The following is a 5826-nucleotide window of genomic DNA, read 5'->3' as shown; positions in this document are numbered from 1 at the left end:
AGCACCTCAGACCTATCTTCAATCTCCTTGTCTCTTTCAGTAGAGACCTTGGCTCCAGCATTAAATTTTCTGGTGCATTTTTTTCTCTTAAAACTTTATATTTTGTATTGTTTTCTTCCCTATTTGCTCTTTTTCTTTGTAGACCTGCATAAGAGGGATTACTAGTAAGCATGGGGCAGAGTCAATAGTAGGGTGCCTTGAAACTTCCTCTATTAAAGAATTTTAACATAGCCTCAGAGAAATTCTCGGCACACGGGCAGAAAGTAGCCACACTCTTTGCCAAAATGTCACAGGAATGGTCTCTAATCCAAAAGCTAAGATTGTTACTCTCTGAAACCACTTGAGCAGGGCCACCACAGTCTGTGTGGATCTCAGTCTTCCAAACTTCTACTTAGCATATTAAGCTCCACTTTCAGCATACAACTGTGTTCTGAGTCCAAAGTCCAATAAATTTTCCACTTTCCCTCAAAATACCATATATTTTCTGACACCAACTTCTGTCTTAGTTGTTTTTAAATTGTCCTGACAACAGATTTAAATATGGTGTCTTCATTAAATCCCTCCGCTCAGAGCCCAGGTAACCCCACAAAAAGAAGAGGTGGAAAGAATGTAAGAGCCAGAGGGGATGGAGAACACCAGGAGAACAAGGCCCTCTGAATCAATAGGCAAGGGGCATATGAACTCACAGGGCCTGCACAGGACTCCACCAGGTGTGCTGCATATATATACATAGCTTTCTGTTTATTACTTTTATGGGACTGCTGAGTCTGTGAAGAAGTGGCTCTCTGACCTTTGTGCCTTCTCTTTGGCGCTTTTCCTTCTGTTGATTCGCCTTTTTCAACTTCAATGTGATGGACTTTATTTTATTTTACTTGATTTATTTTATATGTTTTGATGTTATTTCTTAGAAGCGAGAAACAGAAGGGGAGTGCATCTATGGGGAAGGGGAAGTGGGGAGAAACTGGGATGAGTAGAAGCTGCATAAACTGAGGATATGTTATATGAAAAAATAAACTATTTTCACTAAAAGAGGAAAAACAAAGAGAGGGGGAAAGGACTCAGAGTTCTTGCACATTTTTCTTCATTTAACTTTCATCTCCACCTCTTTAAAGAAATGGTGGTGGCAAAGCCCTGAATATAAAAAGAAGAATTTGTGGGGAAAAGATGCAAATTGATTGCCCGGGGCATGTGGAAGCATTCAGCTTTCCTCTCACAATGATGAAATGCTCTGAGTTACTCTGAAGTGGAGGCCTCATGGCATTGTATTTTTAGGGTTTGAGAATCGCTTGAGGAGGACCTCATCTTCAAATAGTATGTAAGAACAATAGAGTATTTATTCTGCAGAAATGACTGCAGGGATCACCCACTGCTTCAACATGGTGACCCATACAAAGACATTTAGGCCTCTGTTAAATAATAAGACTGCTATTGCATTCTTTCTGATGTCAAAACTCTGATGGCAACCCTGCCAGTCTTCAAGTGTCATGAGTTAATTGCTTCTGAGACAGCCAACAGGCATCTAAGACTTAGAACACATTTCAAGAGGTTGTAAAATCATTAGCCAAAGGTCATAAAAAGGGAACTAAGGATTTACTACAGGTGGAAGGACAGAAGATAAGATATTGATTGGGTTTATGTATAAACTACTTCGGGGATAACTTAGTTATGGTTTTTAACTCTCCATGAACCTGCAGAGCTAGTGACAGATGATGAATGTTTAGCTAAGTAATTACTCTCAGTGGATACACATGTACACATTCTCTGTTGTTGTAAACCTCTTATTCAATTTATGACCTGAATTTATGTGCAAACTTGTAGTAAACTTTTTGCCATGTGATCATGTACTCTGAAAGAAGTATAAGTGCTGTGGACAAAGAGCAGAGACAGGCCTCCTTCCCCTTTTATTTTTCTGTGACTTCAACTATCAGCCTGGAAGTTAGAGCTGTGCAGTTCCTACAGAGATAGAACAAAGGCTATTTTAGTTAATTCCTCTCTGTTTTACTGTGAGATGCTAAATACCTGAGACAGCAGCTTCTAGCCTCAGAACAACTCAGACAGGCAGGCCAGCTACAAAAGCAAAGTGACTTAGACTTAAGATAGGTAAACATTTTATTATTACATTGTTAGGGTTAGGTAATCTAAAACCTCACTGATGGATGCCAAGATGCCTAAGATGGGCTGCCTTCCTGCTTCATGAATAATTAACCACAGGATGCGCTGTCCAGGACAGATGGTCTATTCTGAGATAAAATATCTCCCATTCATGTGGCTATCATCAGGCTCTTCCTTGGGTGGGGGATTTTATTGTCTTGCTCCTGGACTTTGGGGATTGCTGCTGGAACATATGGCTTATGGCCTAGTTCCTGAGTGGAGACAAAATGGGATGAATAGGCCCCTTCAGTAAATGTAGTAAATCTTCCCCCACCTTTCTGCTGTGAAGTTGTTACTTTAATAATTATCTGAGTTTCAACCAATATTAGTAATTATTATTTTTCCCAAAATAATATTTTTATTAGTTATTTGGGAATTTCCTATAATACACCCCATCACACCCGCTTACCATCCCTTCCAGGCCCTACTCTCCCATTCTTGTGTCCCACTCACCCACCAAAAAAAGAAAAATCATTTTTTAAGTTGAAAAACTTGCTGTCTTATTCTATAATACTCCTTCATTATAAAGACTTTCATTATTCATTTAAGAACTTTTCAACAATTATCTTTGAATTCAATTTACATATATTCTGCATATTTATATGTATTTCAAGATATACTTTAAGCACTTTAAGACTTTTCTTTCAAAATCTATGTTGTTACTAATTGAAAGTTTTAGGACATAGAATAAAAGACTAGCATTAAAAAGTAAATAGATACCTATAGAATGAACTCAGTGTAACTTTAACTTTAGAATTATCATCTAATTAGAATGACAAAGGCATTACAATTTCAGAGGGTTAGACTCTGTGAGGGTGGAGCAAAGGTGTGGCTGGAAAAAAGCAGGAAGCCTACATCTTGATCCGAAAGCAAGAGGCAGAGGAAGCACGCTGGCAATGCTAGGATCCTTTTGAAGCCTCAATGCTTCAAAAGTACCATAACATACTTTTCCCAACAAGGGCACACATCCTAATCGTTCTCAAACAGTTGCACTAATTTGGGACTAAGTATGATCTATAGGGATAACTTTCATTCAGTGCAGTGATGAGCTGGATCAGCACAGGATTTGCAAACATTGGGGTTTTTCAACAGGAATGTTTGCAGAATTATAGAGGTACAGGGCACCACCAGAAGTAAATGTGCAATCAATTGAAGGGTTTTATAAAAATGTTGGCTCTCAGCCAATTAGCATATCATTCTTACCCAATAATGTGACATGGTTTAGTAACATTCCCACGTTTCTAAAAACTACTAAAATGATACAATACATTTTGATATATTTATGAGCTATTTTTGTCTTTTCTTCTCACCTTTTTATGTCAAATTTACCTCTTTACGTTATTGATACAGATTCCATAACCATGATAATCTCCTATCAGCTCTAAATGATCTAAATGCTTTGCTTATTTTTTTCTTGCCCTTTTCTCTCTGCGGATTTAAAAAAAAATAGACTCATGCTTTAATTTAATATATTTGAGTTAATCAGTCTTTCCTAATATGTCTTGTATTCCCTTGTCATTACGATTTGTATTTTGAAGACTCTGGAGCTTACCAAGTGGCTAGATTGGCTGACCAGCAAGCTCCATGGATCCATCCATCTCCATTTCCATTCCGCATCCTAATGTAATGGCTGTAGATGAGCACACCAACCAGATTTTATATAGATGGTGGGGATCTACCTCAGATCCTCAGCCTTATGCTACAGGCAGGCAGTTCACCAATGAAGCCCTTGCTTCACTTTTGGGTTCTCTGCTTGCTCTACAGGTATATAGTTCCATCTTCATATGGTAAAATATTGCTTGGATTACTGAAAACTTTAAGTTTTGAAATATTTTTTCTTCAATTAGAAATGAACATAAAATAATGTTAGAAATATTTAAAAGAGTAAATTTTTAATTGGAAAATATAAACAAAAGTAGTAAGAACACTTGCATCAGATAAAGTAACATGCAGAGCAGAAGCACAAGATACAAGACTTAGCCATTGAGACAAAACAGTCATAAGAACTATGAAATAGATGACCAGAGAAGGAAAGGGGAGATGGGGAAAAGGCAAAGAGAAGTTCAAATGGAATTTGATGGTTTCTTTTAAAACTCATTTGTGTCACGTGATGTTTTTTTGGAAGCTGTCTTCTGAGAAAGCATGTGAAGTTTTGTTGAAAACAGACACCCAAGAAGGCATGTGATGTTTAGAAAGAATATAAATAAAATCCCACAGTGAGAGGATGTTCTTGCATCCCTATCCCAATCAATATTTTACTGGTCTTTGCTGGTCTTTTCTGGTCTTAACTTTGTAGTGAGAAACACACCAAACAACTTTTGGTGTTATTCTGGCTGGTTCTGGCCACTTCTGTGGGGCCTAGCTGTTTCTGCTGGATTGTGCTGTTGCTACTGATTCTGGTTTGGTTTTGCTATTGGACTAGACTGCTGGGATCTTGAAAAAGAAAAGTGAAATTTCTCCAAGGAACTACTTCTAAACAGGTGCACAACCTCTTTCCCTAATAACCCTTTCCTCCTACCTTTGTTCGGTGGACTAGAAGGAAGGTTAAAGCGTTTAAGAACCCTAAATAAAGTAGGTTTTGAGAAATCTAAGCCTACAACAAATGATGTCAGGGAAATAACATTACAAATGTAGTTGGACATATGTATATATTTCAGAATATAAAGTACATGATATTTATATATTATTAACTATACAATATATATAGAACAGAAACTAAATGGTGACCGTCATATATAAACACCAATCTATTTTTCAGGTTGTTCAAGAAAAATATTATACAATAACGAGCTTTAACCAGTCCAAAATGTCTTGTAAATATAATGACCATGGTATGTTTTAAAATTTAAAATATATTTGGAAATGAGCAAAATGTGGTTTCGTTTAAAATTTTAAAAAGATTCCTTTTTGCTTTCTGTGTGTTTCTTGTCTGCATGTTTGTGCAGATGCATTGCATGTGTCCTTGTCTGCATGTTTGTGCAGATGCATTACATGTGTCCTTGTCTGCATGTTTGTGCAGATGCATTGCATGTGTCTTTGCAGAGGGCAGAAGCGTGTGCTGGAACTCCTGGAACTAGAGTTACACATGAGTGTGAGTGACCATGAAGTACTGTGAACCAAATCTGAGTCTTCTGCAGGAGCAAGAGACACTCTTAACCACTGAGCTGTCTTTCTTGCCAAACATTACTTCATTTTTGAAAAATTATATATATATATTATATGTTATATATAATACATTTTATATTATATATAATAACACATTAAGAAAAATAATGATATGTTAGGAAAAGCAAAAGTCAAGTATAACTCTGCTAACATTTTTTCATACTGGGAATTAGTACTATGATCCTTTTTTTTTTTTAAAAACTGTTTTTGCTTTTAAATTAATGTTTACCATAAAATGATTTTGATGATACAGGTTTATTTTAAAGATGAAAATAAAATATAGAGATCATATTTGAAAGTACTGTATTGATATTGTATTTAAAGTCCACAGATATAAATGTCTACATTGAGAATAAAGAAATAAAAAAAAAAGCTGTTTTCTAATGGCTTTTGTAATTCTCCAAAGGGTTGATTCTAAGGCTAATATTGCTTACTGGATATTATATCACAGTTTCTACAACCAATACAAGCTCTCATAATTTGCACCAGACATGACTTGGAATACATACA

The 5826-nt window shown here is 36.3% G+C and overlaps 1 protein-coding gene across 4 annotated transcripts in view; it reads right to left on the bottom strand.

Moving 5' to 3' along the window:
* The window catches only part of LOC116076302 (coiled-coil domain-containing protein 7-like), a 67630-nt gene that overhangs the window by 53413 nt on the left and 8391 nt on the right, over window positions 1–5826 (bottom strand). For 3 of the 4 annotated variants that reach the window (XM_031350019.1, XM_031350018.1, XM_031350020.1), the window contains exon 1: window positions 3462–3480. The exons of the other annotated variant lie outside the window; for it this stretch is intronic. The gene's annotated coding sequence lies outside the window, so the exon portion shown is untranslated. Of the gene's footprint in view, window positions 1–3461; window positions 3481–5826 lie in introns of those variants that run through there. 4 annotated transcript variants of the gene reach the window in all.

This window comes from Mastomys coucha, unplaced genomic scaffold (assembly GCF_008632895.1).
Source record: "Mastomys coucha isolate ucsf_1 unplaced genomic scaffold, UCSF_Mcou_1 pScaffold4, whole genome shotgun sequence".
NCBI classification, from domain to species: Eukaryota; Metazoa; Chordata; class Mammalia; order Rodentia; family Muridae; genus Mastomys; species Mastomys coucha.
Note: the sequence above shows the minus strand (reverse complement) of the source record. Positions and strands in the feature narration are given on the sequence as shown.